The 22,103-nt window shown below is 42.2% G+C and overlaps 1 long non-coding RNA gene across 1 annotated transcript; it reads right to left on the bottom strand.

The window, feature by feature from the left end:
- Window positions 1-381: 381 nt before the first annotated feature.
- Window positions 382-1,668, bottom strand: LOC308474501. Its single transcript, XR_013984769.1, has 3 exons — window positions 1,599-1,668; window positions 698-820; window positions 382-467 (listed from the first exon to the last, which is right to left on the bottom strand). It is a non-coding gene; the product is annotated as an uncharacterized lncRNA (long non-coding RNA).
- Between the last annotated feature and the right edge of the window lie 20,435 nt (window positions 1,669-22,103).

Genomic DNA, 22,103 nt, shown 5'->3' with positions numbered 1-22,103 from the left:
TGCTGGAGGAGAACACACTTTCTCAATTTATTTTCTCCCAAGTCCAGTTTCAATTCATTAGGTATAAGGAAGGCTACTAGATTAGATTTCTTAAAACACACAAACACACACACAACCGTGCCAAGGAGAAATAACCCCAATCAACAAATCTATAAAGGTAAACAGTTTTACAAGATGTGCCACAAATAGTTCATGCATAGTCTTGGTTAATTATTAGGAAAATCAATAAATAACTCCCCATCTTACAAGCCAAACAGTGCCACCTTATCTATCCATCACATATGATTTATCCAGCTTCATAATTGCTTGGATAATTAGTACAGGATTTAGGTTCATTTGGTATGCCAAACCCTTTGGGAATGGTTGAATAATTACCATTTGTGGAGACGATCAAGTTATGAATTATTCTTTCCCATACAGAAAGGTGGCTTGGGAACTTAGCAGCATGCCTTTCTTTATTCACTGTCCTAAAAACAAATAGTTTATCCATCATTCCATGTCAAATGCCCTTCAGATGAAATGCATTTTAAGATTATTATTGTTTTTAAAAAAAATCATGCCATGCTGGCAAATATATTTTTAGATGCGGTACAGAACTAAACAGAGAGAAATGCAGGAGTGTGTGTGACCCATGCCCCTCACATTTCACATAGTGGTAAGGGGTGGGTGGGAGGAAGCGAGCACTCTTTATACAGACCATATTTAAATATTGCTTTTCTGTGTTTTCTGAAGATAATGGTCTGTTTTCAAATCCAAACGATCGTCATGCCTCTGTGGCGGAGTTTTCGATGCCCACAGCTTGAGAATGAGACTTCCCTTACTGTTGTAATGACAGGTGTAAGATTAACTTTGTTAGGTGTTGAACCACTCATGCAAACTAAATTAAATTAATGGAACAAATTTCTATCATAATTAAGATAAAAATTCATGTCAGCTGTAACCTTGCTGTACACTAATTATGTACAAATGATTTATCATCTGTTTCGCCCAGAATATTAATCCTCACCTCATTGATAACTCCAGCCAGTGTTAAGAGATGAGAGTTGATTAACAATGACAGATTGGGCAACCACACTGCAGAGTGCCTGTACAACCAGGGAAGCCAATAAGATTTAAATGGCACTTCTTATTTAGAAATCCATTCCCATGGAAACAGATGCATACTTAATGAGGGGAATGGAGATGATTTCAATAATGATGGATATTGGAACAGTGGGCAGAGCCAATCAATAACAATTAAGCACTTAGTCTACTAAAGCTATGGTTCTATAAAGCAGGTTATATACACATTAGTTGGACCCCGGTTCAAGACATGTTTTATAGAACGTCTTTATGCTTTGCTGTTAATATTATTTGCTTTCATAATTGTGGAAGGCACTGCTTGGGTTTCATATGCTACCAAGCCTATTTTCTGTTTCAAAAAGAAAAAATGAATATATTAGAAGAAACAGACATACTAGGAAATTCTTGGAATGGTCCAGATGTGACATCAAAAATGAATTGCAATGTCAAAGACCTACAAATCTGATTTGCTGTTAGTATTACCATAAACATACATTTGTCAGTTTGTTGCTTGTTATTGTTGACTACTTACATACGTAGCTTCCAAAAATTGGATTCCTTATCCATATAGAAGTCACACCTCACTAAATTCTGTGTAGGGTTTCTAATGTTGTATTCCTGTTTGTGACTCTTTGAGAAGCCAATAAAGTGAGCTTTGACTATAATAGGTTTATTTGGATATGCACTACTCAAGTGGGGGGATTCACCAAAACAAGGGTCTTTCTTCACAACGGAAGAACAGAAGTGTCAACAGAATGTTTGATGTAAAATTCTAGACTGCAGAGAAATGATCCCTAGAATAACCAGAAAAATCCATAGTACTCCGGAAGCGGGCAAGCTCATGCTGAAAAAAAGAGCCACTATTATAATCCGGGATTGATGTCTTTGAGACACGCAAATAAGAAGATTGTTTTACCTCTTGGGAGCCTTTTAGTAACCCAGACATATCGCTACTTACTGTGAATTGATAATAAAGGGAGGGAATACAGTATTTTTCATCAGTAATGTCACTATGCTATAAACCCATTCTTTTCATTTAGGAACCATTCTCTTAGAGTTCCAGATCACCATTCTGGAACTTTGGTTTTGGATGTTAAAAGGTTGGGCTTCTAACGACAGAAGGTTCCTGACAAATGTTGAAACAATAGACAATCCAGACTAGGCTGGATTTTATTTAGACTAACTAAACAAACCTTGAAACTCAATGGCCAGCCTAGACACTGAGGTTGCAACCCTGACTCCAGTTTTGTAGTCCTTAGCCTTTTGACTTCTGAAGGACAATGAATTCAGGTAGGGTTTGGTTATGTGATAGAGATTTCATTCATCGGCCATTGCCTGTCAGTTTTCAGAGTCTTCTGCAATTTTTGCCCACCAGCACTGCCCGCTTCTAGGTATGACAGCCAATGTGTATGTGTAGCATTTTCATTGACACACCTACCATGGTAGCTGACTCTGAGCAGCAAGTCATTTGTTTAAGTCTTTGATTGGAAGTTGGCAGTGTTACTGAGAAGATCTCCTGATACCCGTCATGCTCCTCTGCTCACATCTTGGTCCCACAAGATGCAATGATGGGCACCAATTTGGATGGCTCAGAAAGAGGATTGAACAAATGCATGGAGGATAATCCTATCAATGGCCACTAGCCATGGCTGGCTATGTTCTACCTCCACTGCCCTACCTCCACTGGTTGCTGGGAATCACCAGTGGGGAGAATGATGTTTGTGCTCAGGGCTTTCCATAGGCATCTGGTTGGCCACAGGATGCTAGACTAGATGGGCCTCAGGCCTCATCCAGCAGGGCTCATCCTGTGTTCTTATACATGCAGAAGTGTCACCATGAGAAACAACTACAGCAGAGTCTGCATGCTGACTGTTACCTGTATAGCATACTTTAGCAAGATCTCAGAGAAACAGGGCTCGTGTTGTGAACTCCTGGCAATACACATTATTCAAGCATTTTTCTAATGCTGCCAAGACACCCAGATGCATAGAGGTCTACTCACGCACCCAGCGACAGTCTTATGCACCATTTTGCTGTGCATTAGACTTCAGTTTATTAAATTCCAGCTTCAGCTGAGAGAGAGCAGGTTCTTCGCACTTCTTAGAGAAAGGCACTTCTTTCTCTGCCCTTCTAGCAATTTCAGGGCTAATTGCCTTTGAATGTGTAAATGCAGATAATTAGAAGAATCATATGTAGAAAGGATTAGACAGAGTGTATGCAGAACAAGTCAAGTATTTGATTCTCCAATTTAATTTTGGATCTAATATCAACTTTAAATAACAGAAAGAGCCATAAGATTTATCATCCTCTCCTCTCTAGGGGAAACACATCTGCTTCGAACCTAATCAGCCACGTTCTATCTCCAGTGCTCTGCACACAAATGGTAATGAGGGAACGTTTATGTGGCAGAACAAAAATGGATCATAAACACTGCAAGTCAGATGTGGCAACTAAAAATTGCCCTGCACATTTTCATGAAGATTCAGTGCCTGCCTTATGCAATCTCTGTTACTCCTCCTCCCCGCTTCTCATGAATAAAAATTAGGAAAGGGAGACACATAAAAAAGAAGGGCATTAAAAAACTAAAACCACATTTTCATGTGCATTGCACACCTATACACTCACAGTCTTGCTCTTGTGGTCACACACACACACATCTGTATGCAGAGCAATCCTTGTGGATTAATGTTCTTTGCAAGCTGTGTGGTGTGGCGACTCATTGTTCTGGAAAGTACCATGAACACGTGAAGCTGCCTTTTACGGAGTCAGACCATTGGCCTGTCCAGGCTAGGACCACCACCCTTGATGGGCAGCAGGCCTCCCAGGTTTCTGGCAAAGGACTTTTCCACTCCTGCTACCTAAGATCCATTTTAAATCAGAGTAGCCAGGGATTGAATGCAAAACATGCACTCTGCCACTGAGATTTTCAGATGGTTGTATGGTTGGTGTGCCAGGCAGACTTGGGTAATATGATGCCCTGAGCGAGGACAAAATTTGGTGCCTCCCCTAAATAATTCCTATTTTGACAATAATTCATTTTGTCACAGTTGCCTTTTCAATGGATCTTCTCAGTAGGTACCCATATAAATATAGGTTTTAAATTTAAACTTTTTAATTGCTACTTTTTTGCACCCCCTCAGCTTGGCACCCTGTGAGGAGGACCTGTCCTCACTGCCTTAAATCCGCCACTGAGTGTGTATATGCTCATACATCTCCAGGGACCACAGAGCATCCTTAGCCCTGGGTGTGTGACACAGAGAATGGAATATAGCATCATTGTGCTTGTAGACTTCTGTGGCTAAATACAGATGACCATTGACATTTGTAACAATGGGTGCTAATCTGAACTTTTTACATGGCTTATTTCTATGGATCATGCCATCTGCAGATAGCATAAGTTTAATATAAAATATACTCCTCATGCGCTACCTGTGACCCTGGTACAAGCTCCTATCTTATACATGACCTGGATAAAACCCCATAGTTCCAAAAAAGATCAGAGCACTCTGTGTTTGCCAGGAAGATGTGGTTATCAACTTCCTATAAGCAGGTGTCAATTCGACAACAGCAATCTCTTTTAATGGCAATTCACGATTCAGGAACTGTCAAGATAAAGCTATGGTCTTCCCAAAGTTGACACCATGTGCTCTTCACTTCAGACACAGCTCATAAAACACAACAGCACACTAAGAAGGAACAAACAACAGGTCACGGGTGTTGTATTATTTCCTCACAAAGGAAGCCCCCTCTCCTCTCCATAGAAGTTAGAGTCAAAGGGTGGTTAGTTAGCTCACAGCACCAGTGGGGGACCCCCCCCTTTTGCTTCTCAAGGATCAACACTGTTGCTTGGCTGGCACAGAGTTTTGAAGGATAGACCTTAATTCTCACACAAGGCACAGATCTCAACTCCCATAACTTTGCTATTGTGTTAATAATAATAATAATAATAATAATAATAATAATAATTTATTATTTATACCCCGTCCATCTGGCTGGGTTTCCCTAGCCACTCTGGGCGGCTTCCAACAAAACACTAACCTATTAAACATTAAAAGCTTCCCTAAGCAGGGCTGCCTTCAGGAGTCTTCTAAAAGTTTGGTAGTTATTTTTATCTTTGACATCTGGTGGGAAGGCGTTCCACAGGGCAGGTGCCATTACTGAGAAGGCCCTCTGCCTGGTTCCCTGTAACTTGGCTTCTCGTAGTGAGGGAATCGCCAGAAGGCCCTCGGCACTGGACCTCAGTGTCCGGGCAGAACGATGGAGGTTTACTGGACTGAGGCTGTTTAAGGCTTTGAAGGTCAGCACCAACACTTTAAGTTGTGCTTGAAAACGTACTGGGAGCCAGTGTAGGTCTTTCAAAACTGGTGTTATATGGTCTCGGCAGCTGCTCCCAGTCACCAGTCTAGCTGCCGCATTCTGGATTAGTTGTAGTTTCCGGGTCACCTTCAAAGGTAGCCCCACATAGAGCGCATTGCAGTAGTCCAAGCAAGAGAAAACTAGAGCATGCACCACTCTGGCGAGACAGTCCGCGGGCAGATAGGGTCTCAGCCTGCGTACCAGATGGAGCTGATAAACAGCTGCCCTGGACACAGAACTGACCTGCACCTCCATGGACTGCTGTGAGTCCATTGGCCACCCTAGCAGCCCCCATCAGGCTAATGTCCACCTCCATCCCATCTACAGCTGGGTAGCAACTTGTTACTGCCAATATGTAAGTTTGGATCAGCTTAGGCTAAGAAAAGGGGCTGCACTTCTGCCTGTGTCCCTGTTATCCTCCCACAAAGCTTCTCTGCCCGAGATAATTACGTGAGTCAGGCAATGCAAACAAACAGCATTATTTTGGGATGCAATAAGCAGAGGCTGCCTTTGCGACACAGAAGCCATTCTGCACCTTCCGGTAAATAAACATTTTTTATGCAGACATCTTTCAAAAGAGGCAATAGGCCCACAGCACCGCTCAGCTTTAATGAGCATATGAAGGCAGGGTCATAGGTATATTTCCTTCTCTTTCTCTTTCTTTTCCTTCCCCTCCCCCCTCCGACCGCCCTGCTAGCCTAATGAGGAAAGTGACAGACACTGAAACACTTCACACTTGAGTAATTTCCCAGGCATCAACAACTGCAATGTTCATAGAAGGTGCCGAGTGGGGAGGGGGGGGTGGGGGTGGGGGGAGAGAGAAAGCTATACAATAAATGTGGACTGAATGCATTGGCCAGAATAAGTTATCACTAGGATAGAGATCTTGGGGCAAGCTCCCCTAGGAAATTTAAACCAAAAGAGTCAATTTAAGGCATCCCTAGCAGTGCATTCAATTAAAATTAAATTTGAAAAAAAGATTGCGGGAGGTGGGGAGAGGAGAGAGATCAGCTGCTGTTCCACTAGACCACCTGCCCAAAGGAAGAAGGGAAGGGAAGAAAGGGGCGGCAAGGGAGAGATAGACAGGCAATGACCCTGCCCCATTGGTGTCTTCAAGCTGCTTGCAAATTGCTGAATAATATCTACTTTTCTCAACTGTCCATGTAACAAAGAAAGAAAGAAAGAAAGAAAGAAAGAAAGAAAGAAAGAAAGAAAGAAAGAAAAAAGTCTTTCCTTTTTACATGTTTAAGATGCTGGCACTCACTTGCAGATGACACCTCTCTTTGCCCCCTTTTAAAATAGTTCTGTTTTTAAGGCAAGGTTTTATAAACCGATGGACATCAGAAAGACAATATATGCAGCAAAAAATAAAGTGTACACAGCAATTTAAAAAGCAGACCTTAAAAAGGATAAAATTGCAAAAGTCCACAGAGCGTAGTATAAAAGGGCTGAGTCACCCTTTCCAAGAGGAAGCTGCCTTAAGAAGATACGCTTTCAAAAGCTGCTTAATGCTAGGTGTTTAATGGGTGCTGGTACTTTTACAGGGTGACTGGAAGCCAAAGCCAAAAAACAAAAACCCAATGGGGTAGGCAAGAAGAAAAGGCTAATAGAGCCAGTGCGTTTTGGCCTTACTGGTACAAAGAGAAATTCAGAGAACAATGGTTCAAAATGCAGATGTGCAGCCTCTTTAATCTCTTGCACTGCAGACATGGTCGCACACCTGAATTTTGAGTCTGGGTCTGAAGTTCCCTTGCAGTGTGAACTGCATGGAGGGTGAAAACCTTGTGTGTTGCTACTGGCAAACCTGGTGAGGAATTGGGTTGGGGAGGAGGATGGATGGACTGCAGGAAGATGGAGGAGGGACAGAGAAAAAATGAGGTTTAACAATCCTGGTGTGCAGAGCAGGGGGAGTGGGTAATGTAAAGTGCAGAAACATGTGCACTGCGAAAAGAAGGGGCAACAAAGGTGAGGAGTAGAGAGTAATCTTTGGTGATGTCAGAAGATTGTGAAGATTGTACAAAAATGATTTTTTCCTCCATGCTCCTCCTCAGTATGCTGCTTTCAATCTAGGTTGATTCTAGATCATGGGTAGGCAAACTAAGGCCCGAGGGCCGGATCCGGCCCAATCGCCTTCTCAATCTGGCCCGTGAACGGTCTGGGAATCAGCGTGTTTTTACATGAGTAGGATGTGTCCTTTTATTTAAAATGCATCTGTGGGTTATTTGTGGGGCCTAAATGAGTAGAATGTGTCCTTTTATTTAAAGTGCATCTCTGGGTTATTTGTGGGGCATAGGAATTTGTTCATTTCCCTGCCCCCCCAAAATATAGTCCGCCCCCCACAAAGTCTGAGGGACAGTGGACCGGGCCCCTGCTGAAAAAGTTTGCTGACCCTTGGTCTAGATCCTGGTGTCCCCAAGAGTGGCTGTTGTTCTTTGATCTATGCTGGAATACCCTCCCTTCAGTTAGATTATCTACGTCTTTTCCTCCCTGCAGATGCCCGAGGTGGTTGAACAAGGAAGTGGCTTTGCGATCTTGGTTTATGCTCCCCAATGCATTCACTCCCCTTTGCCAGGAGCTCCTTCATCTATTTCCAAATTGCCACACTGTGAGGTCATGCAGAAGCAATATGCATTGAGTGTACATAAGAAGAGCCTGCAGGATCAGGCCAATGGACCACCTAGTCCAGCATCCTGTTCTCACAGTGGCCAACCAAATGCCTGGCGGAAGCACACAAGCAGGACTGGAGCATAACAGTACTCTGCACAACTGGTTTTCAGAGGCACAGTGCCTCAGACAGGGCTGGTGAAATATATCTAACACAACCAGGGCCTTTTTTCAGCTGGAACTCACCAGAGTTCCAGCACCTCTCAGGTGGGCTCCATTGCCATTATAAGAGAAGTAGGGAGGAGTTCATTGTGAATCCCAGCACCTCTTTTTCTAGAAAAATAGCACCGAACAAGAAGCCATTTCCAAGGGCAAAAAATACGCAATAGATCTAGGCTGTGAGTGGACTACTTAGAAAAATCAAGCGCTTCAGTCTCCATTGATTCTAGAATAAAATGTGTGTACACAGTCCGAATGCATCCCTCTATAGATTACTTAGCAAACATATGAAACCAGCCCCAAGCTGGCACCATTCAGGGTGGATCTGGGTGAAAAACCCATTTAAAATCTCAACGTGATCCCACCCTGCCCCCAACACCCTACCGCGTGAAGCTATCTTGTGCATATCAATAACATTCTTGGGACTGGAAATATATGCGAAAGGTATCACCCAAAGACATATAGAGAAATAACCTCCCCTGTTCGAGCGGAGTCTAATTATTCCTAGCATTTAAAAAATAACAATGAATGAGCAAAATAAAATAAAAAATGTGCCATGTATCTTATGTGAGCATTGTAATTAACATGGAGTCTTTTAAAATTCCTATCTGATGCCCATGCTAGTTACAGCACATATTTAATATATGCAAGAGCTACATCTTTTCGAGGTTTCTTTTACTTTATTCAAATTACTAATCATTTAGATCCTATCTGAAAGCCTTTCCTCCCTCGCTCCCCATGCATGCTTAACCTAATTAACTATAAATGAGAAAAAATGCTATTCGCATAAAAAGAAAATGTTAACCTATAAATTATCCAGCTCTCCCTACTGTAGCTGGAAACGCCTCCCTTAGAAAAGCTGAAATTTTGGTGCAGTATTCTTGGCATGCAGCGTGGTGAGCATCTCACAGAACCCTGCCCCTGGCCATTTTATGCAATGAAAGGCAACATTTTGCTTTTATCGAATTCTCTCGGATGTTTCCAGAATCATATCAGGCTCTACAGCCATATTAGCAGTCAGCTCAAAAACACCAGTCAGTTAGGTCATTATGGCTGAGGGCTTTCCTTGAGCCACATTTTAGTTTCGGAGACCAATCTCAGCGCCAAGGCTTAATTCAAATAACAACAAGGTATTTTTCTGAGCATGTGCAGAGACACATATTTGAAAGCGGGCACAGCTCAGGGGTAGTGCACATGCTATGCACCCAGAACACTCCAGGTTCAACCTCTGGCATCAAGTTGCAAGTCATGGAGAAAACTGCTGCTTGAGACTTTGGCTGCATTCATATCATACAGTGGACGCTCGGGTTGCGAACGTGATCCGTGCGGGAAGCACGTTTGCAACCTGCAGCACCGCATCTGCGCATGCACGGGTCGCAATTCAGTGCTTCTGCACATGCACAAAGCGTGATTTAGCGTGATTTAGTGCTTACTAAATCACAAAGCGTGATTTAGTAACCCATTCTGGTACTTCCGGGTTCGGCGTGGTGCGCAACCTGAAATCGTGCAACCCGAAGCATCTGTAACCTGAGGTATGACTGTACATTGAAAGCAGTGCCAGATTTATGTATAAGCTAAACAAGCTATAGCTTAGGGCCCCACTCTTTTGGGGGCCCCCAAAAAATTTAAAGGAAAAACAACAACCTGGATGTACATATCCAAAATATAAGATAAAAAACAAATAAAATAACCCTACATACAGCAACAGTGTTTTGTGTTGTGTAGGCTCCTATGATGTAGTTTAATAATTATTTCATTATTAATATACTTCTTAATTGTATTTCAGTTCAACAACTACTTTGATAAAATACATATTTTGTTGTGCGCAAGTGGCTTTAGATAGCTATTAGGTCCATAAATTACCATATAGCAGCGACAATTTGGCAAACAAATGGTTGACAAACTGGACAGCTGGGCATATAAAGGGCCCCATTACCTTCAGTAGCTTAGGGCCTCATCAAACCTAAATCCGGCCCTGATTGAAAGCATCGCTGCCAAAGAGTCCTGAGAACTGTAGTTTGTTAAGACTGCTGGGAACTGTAGCTTCTTGGGAGGGGAGGAATGTATTTTAAATGTATGGCGTGCTCACAACTGTTAGTAGACAACATAGCACTGCAAGCGCCAGTGGCCTGACTTTGCAAAAGGCTGCCTTTTATGCCTGATCATCTACCTGCTTGCTGATAAGTGATTCAAATCCAACCCATGGATAGAATAAATGGGGGCAAAGAGAGAATCACTTCCAAGCTGGTCAAAACATGCACATACTCACCTACTAAATCATTAATTGCAAGTTTCACAATGAGAATTTTCAAATCAGCTCTGACTGCATCCTTGTAGACAATTTAGGTGCAGTAGTATGATTCAGGCGGTGTGCACGAAATGATTTGCCGGGGAACCGTTCGTTCTAGTGTGCGGTTTGGTCAAGAGAACTCTTAATTGAAATATACTCAAAATATCACCTTTATTGATATATTGCAACATCTATATTAGTCGGTTAACAAGCTATTTAATTGGCTGAAAGCTAAAGTGTTAATCAGCTGACAACCTTAATTACCGGCGGTGCTGGGTGGTGAATGGGAGCCAGGAGTCAGAAGCCAAGAATCACAAACCAGGAGTCAAGAGCTGGGGCTTAGGCACAATAATACTATTATTATCCAAACAAAGGCAGTGTACACACACACATTTACTCTTCATCCAGCGCGCTACCACTGCCGGTTGGGGTTTGTGCATGCGATGGTAGTCACAATTCATATCTATCCTGCTATCTGTTCTTTAGTTTTTTAGGAAATGCTGTGTTTTATTTGTTATTTATTTATTGCTTTTTTATCCTCCCTTCCCCAATAAGGAGCTCAAGGTGGCAAACATGGTTCTGCCCTTCCTCAGTTCATCCCCACAGCAACTCTGTGAGGTAGGTTAGGCTGAGTGGGGATTTGGACCCTGATGCCCCAGGTCCAGCCCTCTAAGCACTGCACCGCACTGACTCTCACTGGCTCTGGATGCATTTCCTCCTAACCTGCTTTGATCTGAATTAAGAAAAAGAATGATGTAATTGCATTTGAAGCTGGAAATGCACCTGTAGCCGAAGCCACGATATGAACGGGCAAGCAAGCTGGTGTTCTGTCTATTTCTCCCAGATCAGGGGAGGCCATTGGGAAGTCCACTTTAGAACACAGTGAACACTCTACAGCCTAGATAAAATAATAATAATAATAATAATAATAATAATAATAATAATAATTTTTTATTTGTACCCGCCCACTTCCAACAAAGATTAAAAATACATTAAAATGTCACACATTAAAAACTTCCCTGAACCTTCAAATGTCTTCTAAAAGTCTGGTAGTACGTAGTTGTTCTCTTTGACATCTGGTGGGAGGGCATTCCACAGGGCGGGTGCCACTACCAAGAAGGCCCTCTGCCTGGTTCCCTGTAGCTTTGCTTCTCGCAATGAGGGAACCACAAGAAGGCCCTCAGCGCTGGACCTCAGTGTCCGGGCAGAATGATGGGGGTGGAGACGCTCCTTCAGGTATACTGGGCCAAGGCTGTTTAGGGCTTTAAAGGTCAGTACCAACACTTTGAATTGTGCTTGGAAATGTACTCAAGACCTCTAGCCCCAATGGCTTTTAACATAGGGTAACAGAGTACTTGGTTTTTTGAATTTTGGGGTTCCTGGTTCTCGCTTTGATACCTCTTAACAATGACCAAAACCTCAAATCCTAGGTCTCATAGGTGTGTAGAGTTGGAATGGGCCTTGAGGGACATCTATTCCCAACCATTTCAATATAGGAATCACAACTAAAGCACCCCTGGTCATTTTGTTTTGTTTCCAAACTCTGCCTCTTAAACCATAGCTATAAAGAGTGATGCCACTACCTCCGAGGAATGATAAATTAGGGATGTCTCCAGACAACCTGCCAATTGACCATTCATACTGATCTTCTTTTATTTTTTATTTGGCACGGAAATTAGGCAATGTTGGCTATGTGGAGAGCATTCATTCCAATTGGTTTGCAATTTTGCAAAAGCACTGAAAAAGCACAAGAGTTTCAATATAAGAACATAGGAAGAGCTCTGCTGGATCTGACCCAAGGCCCATCTAGTCTACCATCCTGTGCTCACAGTGGCCAACCTGATGCCCAGGGAAGGCCTGCATGCAGGACATGAGAGCAACAGCCCCCTGTCTGGCTGTGTTCCTTCCATTCTTCTTCTCATGATCTCCAGGCATATTGCCTCTGATACTGAACGCAGTTCACAGACGTCCTGACTCGTAGCCATTGACAGCCTTCTCCTCGATGAATTTATCTCTTTTAAAGTCATCCATGCTGGTGACTACCAGCCATCACTACTCCTGTGGCAGAGTATCCCAAATTTTCACTGTGCACTGCAAGAAGTACTTCATTTTTTAGCTGAAGGTAATAGTACATTATCTATGCTGTGCTCAATTTATTAATTTCTTTACCCCACCCCTTCCTCTTGTTGAATAGGTTGTGCAGGGTTTTGAAGCACTATTAGAAACTTGCAAAACCTGTTCACCAGAGAGGACAGTGGAATAAACATTGCCACCTTAAGATTCTATTCCACTTCAGCTTTCTGGTGGCGGTGGGGTTACCGGTACTTATCGTCTTGTCTTCAGCCTGAAATATAACTTATTTTTTGCCTTTTCACAACAGCGGGATACTCTTCCCAGACACACTTATCAAAGGGCAAGCCTATGTATCTTGAAGGAATCCCAGCCTTTTGATGATTGGGGTTAAGCTGGTTTAGGATAATTTAAATTCTGTAAAAAAATATTTAGAGTTTTAATTTGTCAGCTTTACTATAATGAGTGTCGGTTGCAGTGCTGTGTTACCTGCCCTGAGCCGGCAGGATAGAAATCCAATTTGCTAAATAAGTAATCTTTTTGTAAGGCTGGTCATTTGCAGTACTTATGACTCTTCCTGGTGTTCCTTTTGCTGGAAAGCTGATAGGTCTTATTCACAGACGACACACTCCAGCAGTTTGATAAATACATAACTACTTGAAAAGGAGTTTCTTGGGACACTGTGTGTTATTCATCAGGTCTTATATGGACACACACACACGAAAGGCCCAGATCAGTTCTCAAAGTTGTTGTTTTTTATCATTATTTTCATTATTTGACATTTTGCGCTGACTTCTTTGATCTTCCCCTTTGCCAAGGCACACAAAGAAAAACAGCATCCAAGGGCAAGCCAAACCGCACATATGGCGCAGTGAAAAATATGCTTATATACTTTTAGCGTATTATCTCGTAGCCGCTATCTGACAATTGAGGGTGAGGGAATATTGTGAAGTCATATTCTATAGCAGGCATAATGCTTATCAGTTTATTTTCCTTTGACCTTCTGCCTTAGAAAATTAATTCACTTGAGCTCTCCTCACAACTCAGAACATTAGGAGGGGAAAAAAATAATGTTAGCGCTAGTGAATATAATCTCTGCAGGAAAGCTGTGCAATTATTCAATGGCCTAATCTTATCTCTTGTTTCATTTTTTTTTATGGCAAGTCTCCATTTAAACACATTAGATATACTGGGCTATTGCCCTGCACCTTCAAAGCACAGTAAATAAATGCAGCTAAGTGCCACCAAGAGTGAAAGAGCTTATAATGAGAAGTGTGAATAGACGGGGGTGCCATTCATCATTCTGTTCAGTCCAATATTGGGGCTCTTTTTATCAGCAGTATCCGTAGTAGTGTCATCACCTCTGGTATAAATCTTCTGTCAGTGTCTGTCGTCTCGGCACCCTATTAAACCCATGCTCTCATATAATCACCAAATGACCTTTGGATGTCTTTCATTAACCCCTGACCTAAACCTTGCCAGTGTCTTGTTGGTAGGTAAATCTATGACATGACATTTGCCTATAACCCTACATTTATCTCCATTTATTAATTTGTGCTTTTTCAGTGACTGCTCCCAAGCCGAAACCTGGTAAGGGTTTTAGATAACAGTGGCTTTCGTGGCTTTGAATTGAATAGGCTTTTTAAGCTTATTAAACGTGTATGTTTTATTCTTAACGGAATATTCTCGATGACGGTGCTAGTATCCCCTCACCCCAATAAATCAAGAAATATTTTTCTTGGTGGTGAAAGATTCCCAATTACTTCTATTTGTCAAAGTGGAGATTTTCTTTACAAAACAAAAGGCGTCGTCTGCTGGAAGTTCTTCTGAGCAACTTGGAATTGTGCAAGAGAACCACCCAGGGTGTTCAGCTTGGTTCAGCTTAAATTGTGCAGCTGTGACACAGCTCAACCTAGAATGGCAGACTCAAGAAGCACCCATTTGTTTCTTTGCTCCATTTGCTGGTATTTATTTAGTTTTAAGTTTTGATTACAGAAGCTAAGCAGCCTGATCTCATGCAGTGTTAACCTACATTGGTAAACAAGTTGTTGTTGTTGTTGTTGTTAGCTACTTACTCTTCACCAGAAAGTTGCAGGGCAGGCTATAGCAATATAAAATGCAGTATTGAGAATAGTTTAAAACAAATCAGTCACATGTCTCCTCAAAATATATCTCTCAACTATGAAAGGCCAGGCTAAAGAGGTGCATCTTGAGCACAGAAGGAAAGCTGTAAACGCAGGAATAATAATAATTTTATTATTTATATGCTGCCCATCTGATTGGGTTGCCCCAAGCACTCTCAATGGCTCCTAACAGAATATTAAAAACACAAGAAACACCACTGTGGGCAGTGAATTCCACAATTTAGGGCTACCACAAAGAATGTCCTCTCCTGGGTCACCCTGTCCCCAAACCTGAGGGCCCCATTAACACATTTCTTTGTGATTAGGGAGCTGTGGGCCAAGCCAGGTGCATGTTTATTCACAGGGCCATCCCACCTGTGAGGCAAGCTGCCTCAGATGGCAGGAACCACAGGCAGTAGATCCCAATGTAGATCTTTATTCCCCACTAGATCCCAATGTAGAGCATTACTCACCCTTTTTTCCCTGATGGGGAGGGGTGCCAAAAATATCTTTGGCTGGCTGTGTTTATTCATCAGCTAAACCTGTGTGAATAACATGCCTATGCTTCCTGATATCTATCTATCTATCTATCTATCTATCTATCTATCTATCTATCTATCTATCTATCATCTATCTATCAAAAGGCAGGATGTAAGTAGCAAGACAAACTAACAATAAAAATGAATGGGTGTGGATTTGAGAGGATTCCAAATATGAAATTAAACACAGGTTGCATGATCAGAAAAGGGTGAGCTGTGCATGACTAATGCCTGGCCTACAGATAAACAAAGAACTCTAGTCTTTCCAACTGACTATCCGGTAATCTTTCATAAATGATAAAACAAGTCAATGCAACTCAAATTGTGTATTCTGCCTCTATAGCTGGCGATGTGAGCTGATGATTTGATGCTACAGCTGTTTCTTTATCTTTACTCTCTAACATGTCAGCCTCGTTGAAAAACCAATTTTATATGACTTATCTCTTGTAGGCTGCACTCTTGCCGAGTTGCTGGAACTGTTAGCCGTGTGCTGTCTCCCTTTATGCACAACCATGTTCCTACACACTGGACATTACCAGCTTTGATTACAACCCTTTTGCATACGCATTGGAACAGCTATTCTGGTTCTTATAGTTTCCTTTAAGATTTGGCAGCAATTAAAAGGCTGAATGTTTACAAGAGCTGCTTTTAAACAAGCAACACTTGCATTCCCGCCCCCGCCCCCAATGTTGCATGCCAAATTCTGAATATCCAGCAGGAAGGATATATTCAAACTGTGCTATTCAAAGGAACAAGGATAGATATTTTAATAACTGTGTGGCTTTAGAGCATACAGTATATTTAATTATAGGCTAAAAGTAAAAATGTTCAGACTGATACCGCCTTTCGAGGGAGGTTAGACTGACACCTTCATTGGCGATTTCCCCCCGGTGGGGTGGGGTGGAGGTTAACAGTGCAGTTCTATTATACATGTCTATTCAGAAGTGCCAATAAGTTCCATCAGTCCCAGGTAAACATATATTGGATTGTAGCTTATCAGTGCAATCCTCAGTATGTGCATGTGTGAAGTGACAGGTAGTCACTTCTAAAGCCACATCAGGTCATGGTGGGGAGGCAATGGAGGTGTGTGCGCACTGGGGGGCGGGCGGGGAACTTGCTCCCTTCCCTTTGTACAGCTATCAGTATTTTCTTATTGCCCCCCCCCCCCCGGTTCTAGTAAGGGAAGAAATAGTTGTGCCACTTCTGGACTGTTGTACACCCTGGACTGGACATTCCACCCTGGAATGTCCAACATCAGTGGTATCATGAGGCCCATAGAGATATCTGTAGGCATTCTCCTCTGCTGCCAGAGGTGTCTCTGCTCAGTCTTAACCTCCTGCAGCCAGCAGATCGGTGGGGTTAGGACTGTTGTAACCTGCCATTTTTATTCTGCCAAGCGTTTGCTGCATTTTAATTCTTACCTGCATGTGAAATCATTTTATTGGCTTGCTTTGACATTTTATGGGTTTTAATTGCAACACTATTCTAATATTGTAAACTGCCTGGGGACGCTTTTTAAGTCTGACTGACACCACACAAATGCTTTTTAGAATTATGATGCAATACCCAATGAAGTATGATGAAGACAAATAATAGATTTCACGTTTTGATTATTCCACAATGCAAATCTAGAGCTAGGTTTCTCCTACTTAAATCTTGAGTGCTCTTGTGTCTCCTACTGAAGTCTAGTTAACTACATACCTTCATCTCGGGTAGCTAAATGTCTTGGGCCACTGGGCCAACCCTGCCAGCTGTCTATGCCACTGGTTTTCAACCTTAGGTCCTCCTCAGATATTGTTAACTACACCTCCCATTGTTCCTGGAGTCCCAACAACCTGTGGGAACTCCAAAGCTGAAGAACATTGCTTCACACAGATTTTCATTTGAACATGTGGAAGTTGGGAGTGAGGATAGCGCAAGCAACCCCATTCCCCTACCAGTTTTGAAACACTGTCTTAGGAGGGCTGAACTGCAGCTAATTTCAACGGCAAATAAGCTGTGAGAGTTTGTACAAATGAAGCTGGCCCACTCTGAAAGAGACCGACAGGCTGTTGAGGAGGAGTATGCAGGAGGCCCCCAAATGCAATCAGATACTCCCACACTAATGCCCTTAGAAGCAGAACTCTTGAGGCACTGAAGACCTCCCATTGTCTTTTATGTACCTTTCTGCTACCAAGGATAATCCCACAGAAAGGTAGAAATCTTGCTACAGCAATCTCATGTAGAGTTGAAGGCAGAACCACTCTGATGTCCCTGCAAATATACAGCGTGGCACTCATCTTGCCTAAAGATAACCTAACTTTTTGTTATCTTGTTTACTTTACCCAGAAACAAATTTCCCAGGAACAAATCTACTATTGCCTTCATTTCTTTTATACTTTGCCCTGTGTAAAAAGACTAACTTGTTCTTCTTCTGTGTCAATGTGCTATGCTGTTTCAGTGGAAATGTCACCGTTCCCCCCCCCCCCGATCAACACATTGCTATTTTCTGTGCCCACGCACAAATTCAACTCCCTTGCCGCAAACACTATATTCTGTTATTTCACACAGACTGCTTCAAAGGGCCTCAAGTGCACCCCCTTTACCAAAGTCTGTTGCGTAACCAGGAAAACTTTGCTCTTGCAAGCCTTTGGAGGAAATCAGTAAATGTGGTTTAACGTTTTGGGGGTTTTCTGCACTGCTGCATTTCACTAATGATCAGGCTGAAGTAGTCTTACTGTTCTTTTATGTTAAACAGGATCTGTTTTCTGTTGGAAATTGTCGTAAGGTCACTAGGTATGGTGGAAGGGCAGTCTAAAAATCTGGCAGAAAATATAAATTTATTATTTTGTCATTGACAGAAAAGTGACCTGCTCAAAATTCAGGTAGCTATGGCTAGGGCACCTTTGCAAGTGTGTCTTGCTTCATGATACCCTGTCCCTGTGTGCCAGGGAGCCCGAACCCCCTAGTTTACTGAAGAATTGAGGGCTATAAAGCCATTGGGGAAGCAGCTAGCACTGAAGTGTTAAAATACTTGCATTGTGCCACAGTGGGCATGTCACTGCAGCAATCTACAGGCCTATGAGGGTGGTTACCATTGCCACCCTACTGTTTTGATGCCTGACTGCTGCTGCAGGCTCTATTGCTATCTCCTGGGCTGACTGTGTTCCTTGAACCTGCTACCTAAACTTGGCTCAGTTTGATCTCCTGACCCTTAGACCTGTTGCATCTCAGCCAATGGCCTGCCCCTCTGAAGAATGACACCCAACTGTGCCAAATCTACTCCAGCCACACTCTCACAAAAGCTGTTCACACTTGTAAGGCTGTCATCTATTTTACTTGAATAAATGCAACACAGGCAAAATTCACCACAAGTATTTTCCAGCAATCCATCACAATCTAGAATAAGTTGCACCTGTTGGTTTCGGCATGTTATGCAGCAAAGAGTTTCATGCAGGGGGAAATATGGCAGCCCTATTTGTCCTGGTGTCTGCGGCAGAATTCACATGTACTTGCAGTGGCAAGAGTCACTTCTTCTTGGTGCAATCCATACAGTGTCCCATCCTTGATACACGCTTCCTTCATACACAAATTTGTGGAACTGTGTAAGATCACATCTGGGAAGCACCGTGAACGGGCTCCGAGACAACTGTTCCACTATAACTCCACTCAGTTAAGCAATCAAATAGTAGCAGTACCTGGAAAAGGCACACATCTCCTGAATTAAGATTCTGAGGTGTACTTATTACATGTGTGAGAGTCTCTAGCCTCAGGCAGGAGTGATGTGCAAGAAAGCTTATCTTCACCAGAAAAGGTCACTCCACCTTAGGAAAGGAATTCTCTTATCCTGCAATAAATCTACAGACAGGTCAAATGAAATATAGTAGTAGCCAGAACCATAAATAACCAATCTTCACTATTGTAGGCATCCACTGGTAATTGTTTTTGCATGACAGATTTCTTTAAATGGATTTAATTTGTCAATCAATTAAACCTACAGCCCTAGTTTTTCTTTTAAAAGGGGGAATACTGAACAGTTGTCCTTGGGGTGGGATAATACTGTAAAGAAACTGTAAAGTTTCTTTCCATGTGTAAAGAGCTGCACAAGTAATGGAGAACAATTATCCAATTGGTAGTTGCTCTTTATTATTCTGATGAATTTAAAAATACAGCACAATGCAGTTTTGTGTCACATTATACAACTTACTTTGATTTCTATTTTTATTTTATTATAAACATTTTAAGCTTGCTATTTTATTTCATTTTTCCAGGCAGGGCCCTTAGGAGTTTTAACAACAGCTGGCCAAGCAGCAATTCTGCTTGTGAAGATGCTGATGTGATGAAGGAAAAGCGGGACTTCCGGGTTAGCGCCATCGGCGAATGGCGGAGTTCCTCCGACCGGAGGAACTAGCTCCGTGGAAACTGGGTCTTCCCACCGCGGCGAAGGTGGGGACCCGCTAGAAATCCCAGGCAGAGGAAGCCTGGGAACGTGGGGTTCGGCAGGGCACCTGGAGCGCCCCCCCTACTCACGGGGAATCCCTTTTTGGGATTCCGGAGTGAAGTGGGGTGAGCGGCGCGGTGCTGCGAGCTGACTGCTACTTTCACGGAGTGAAGCCGCACAGCCATCGCCGGAGAGCGCTGACTTTTTCCTGTGGACAATTGGATCTAAAACAAGTACCCGTGAGTAGAAACAGAAAATTGGATCAAGAAATATCTTAATTTGACATCGAAGCGGGAAGGTTCAAAACAGGAAGTCCGCCTTCCGCTTTTTGTATATAAACTGAAGCAAAAACCTTGTAAGCTAAAGCCTGGAAAGTCGTTAAAAAAGCCTAAATTTCCTTCATTTACAACTACTGAAACCCCCTTGGAAGCAGGAGAAAAGGGGGGGGGGGACTTTGTGTAACGCCTGCAGGAGAGGGAGTGAAGAAAGATAAGTTTCCACCGTCGCTAACCTGGGAACGGGGTGTCAGAGACAGAAATTGTTGGAGAGGTTCATTGACTGTGAATGGAATACTTTGACAGATAGCTAAAGAAGAGAAATAAACTGATTCCAATGTTGCCTTTTGCATTCTAAAGAAACAAAATATCTGAAAAAATGAAGACTTGCCTTAAAAAGATGGATACAAATAGAAATTGTCCCCTCTAGAGGGAGCTTGCTAAATTGTTGCTGCAGCCATAGCTGTGAGATTAAGATCGTGGGATTAGTCGTTTTGACCTTGACTAAATATGAGCTGGAAGGAAGTTTTGGTGCTTGCTCTATGCAAGACAAGTGCTTTGTTGGAACAGATGCATGAGAAGATGGATTTGATGAATGAGAAAATGGATTTGATGACTGTTGTGGCCAATAACTGTGAACAATTAGTGAATAGTGATACAGAAATTATCCAGGGTCCAACTCAGGAACCTGTATTGATTGGGCAAGTGCAGAAGACAACGGAGGAGGCTGCGGTTGCACCTCAAATAATACAAATGGAGAGGCCCAAGGCCCCACAGGAGCATAAGCCGTTGTTTTTGAAGATTGAAGTTGGAGTGGGCCAGGGGGAGTCTGGAGCTGAGGAGGCTTTTAACTTTGGAGAGACTTCGAAATATGTTCGCAAATATTTTTTGGATTATATTGATGACTGTGGGGAGTGGGACTGTGGGGAATGGGCTGATTTGATGAAGGGAGACAGAGATAACTTTGGGTTGGAACCCCCCCAGAGACCTACTCCTCAACGAGAAAGGAAAGAAATTAAGAAAGAGACCAACAAAAGACAAGGAAAAGTGCAAGTATAAATAAGAAGAAGAAGATCTGCAGAAGGGACATGGAAGAGACTTAAGGGCCTCGGGCATAAGGCGTCCAGGTTGATGGACTAGATGGAATGGACAGTAAGGACTGACACGACCCGAGACCAGGAAGAAGAGACGTTGGATGAAGATTGGAAGAAAATTTATAAAGAAAACTTTTTATTTAGGGAATTAGCCTAAAATTAATGAATATTAGGGAAAATGTTGGAATGAAACTATATGACTCTAGCAGAAATGATATCAGGGGTTATGTATAAATGAGTATTAAGTTTCAAGCTTTAAGGTATTTTATGGTAAGATAAGGTTAAATAAATTAAGGTAATTTGAATAACAGAATATGGGGAAAGATGGAAAGGATCTGTCGAGTTAATTAATAGGTTAAATTGTTAAGATACATTATTTAATAAAAATTGAGAAAGATGGAAAGAATTTGCTGAAATAACTAACTAAACTAGAATACAAAAAGGGAGGTGCGAGGAGGTCAACGAAACAAGCAAATGGAAGTTATATGGGATTTGTGTTTTTTTTCCTTTTTTATATTTTCTTTTTTCTATTGTATTGTTGTATTGGTTTCTATGTTTTGCGTTTTTTCTTCTTTTTATGTATTGTAGTGTTGTTTTTTATTTTTTATTTTTTTCTGTAATTCTGAAATTATTAATAAATATTATTTTAAAAAAAAAGATGAAGGAAGAGCTACCATACTTCTCTCAAGGGGTCTGCCAAAGGGGGGGGGAGGGAAAAAAAGAGAGCTGGCTACAGCACTGCTGTTAGCTTTGGCTGCAATAATCATTCAGTTTTAAATATAGATACCATTGCTAACTTTTACTTTTAGCAAACAATTAATGGTCCAACGATAGACCACTATGCGCAAAGGAGCATATTCTGTTGCATCCAAATTCAGGTAAAAATATACACAGAATAGCAAACACTTAAGTCTGAAAACAGACGACCAGTTATAAATCTAACCCGCTATTTCCCTGCGCAGCAATTTAAATTTGCAGTGTAGGCATGGCTCAGAAAATGCGACAGGACCCAAACGCAGAAACAACCCCTCTTTCCTACTTGGTTTGAAGC

This window comes from Podarcis pityusensis, assembly GCF_964106645.2.
Source record: "Podarcis pityusensis genome assembly, chromosome: 1".
Lineage (NCBI taxonomy): Eukaryota > Metazoa > Chordata > Lepidosauria > Squamata > Lacertidae > Podarcis > Podarcis pityusensis.
Note: the sequence above shows the minus strand (reverse complement) of the source record. Positions and strands in the feature narration are given on the sequence as shown.